This window comes from Ambystoma mexicanum (assembly GCF_040938575.1).
Source record: "Ambystoma mexicanum isolate Mex_15411 chromosome 12 unlocalized genomic scaffold, UKY_AmexF1_1 Mex_chr12_unloc.1, whole genome shotgun sequence".
Classification (NCBI taxonomy): Eukaryota; Metazoa; Chordata; class Amphibia; order Caudata; family Ambystomatidae; genus Ambystoma; species Ambystoma mexicanum.
In genome coordinates, this window is record NW_027182322.1 from 113386 (window position 1) to 114391 (window position 1006).

General features: G+C 43.4%; 1 non-coding gene across 1 annotated transcript; it reads left to right on the forward strand.

Annotated features, from left to right (window-relative positions):
* The first annotated feature begins 319 nt into the window (after positions 1-319).
* TRNAH-GUG (transfer RNA histidin (anticodon GUG)) lies at positions 320-391 on the forward strand. Its single transcript has one exon. It is a non-coding gene; the product is annotated as a tRNA-His (tRNA).
* Positions 392-1006: the final 615 nt, after the last annotated feature.

Here is a 1006-nt window from a genome sequence, read left to right on the forward strand (position 1 = left end):
CTGTAAACTCTCACAAGACCATCACTGCTCTCACACTTTCCTGCTCTCAGGCTGGCGGGCCATTATCGGCCCTGGCTGCCGCACCATTGCCAGGTTTGTGTAACTATATTATTTCTAATTGGCTCCACTTTGATGACTTTCATTTGGATTCTGACTTGATTATTGAGATCTTAAATAAGTGACTAGGGATCAGGTGTCCACTTATTCGCATGGATGACAACACAACCAACCTGTAATTCAAACATGAGTCATGACATCACGGATGGAGTACAGCTTATGATAGAGGTGGAACAAGGCACTCTAGCAGCCCAAGTAGCTCGCCGTGATCGTATAGTGGTTAGTACTCTGCGTTGTGGCCGCAGCAACCTCGGTTCGAATCCGAGTCACGGCATTGCGGTGAGGCAATGTCACGGCAGTTGGGCAGATATTTTAGAATTTCCATTAATACATTGGCAATCTCTGTGGAGGACTGAAACAATTCGATATATCCTGGTACTGTACCTTTTGTTTCTTTAATGCTCTTTGCACACTTTTTCATCGGGTGACTGTAATGTATTTCAACCAAATCTAATTAAGAGCGCATTATGTGGTGACATTTGCAGTACATGAAACATTATAACACTGCCATTTACGTCAATAACCGCTAGCTTGATTAAGACATATGTATTGCAGCGACAGTATTTCCCAGTTACAAATGGGAATAAAAACAACATCCGCGAGGGATTGAACCAACGACATTTAACTGATGTTGCCAATGGAGCGCGTTACAGAGAGCGCGAGGTCCCGCCTTTACAGTCACACGCTGATGATAATACAGATGTTTAAATAAACAGGCATATCTGTGGACTTGTGGTCTTTCTACATTGGGACTCATAGTCTAGTCCTAGGCTATTGTAGGCACTGGAGTATCTTTGAGTGGAATGAGAGGCGTTCTGTAGTCGCGTGAAAGGACCTTTCAAGTCAATCTGATATGTATTGTCCTGTGAAAAAAAGCGTTCTTAGACAC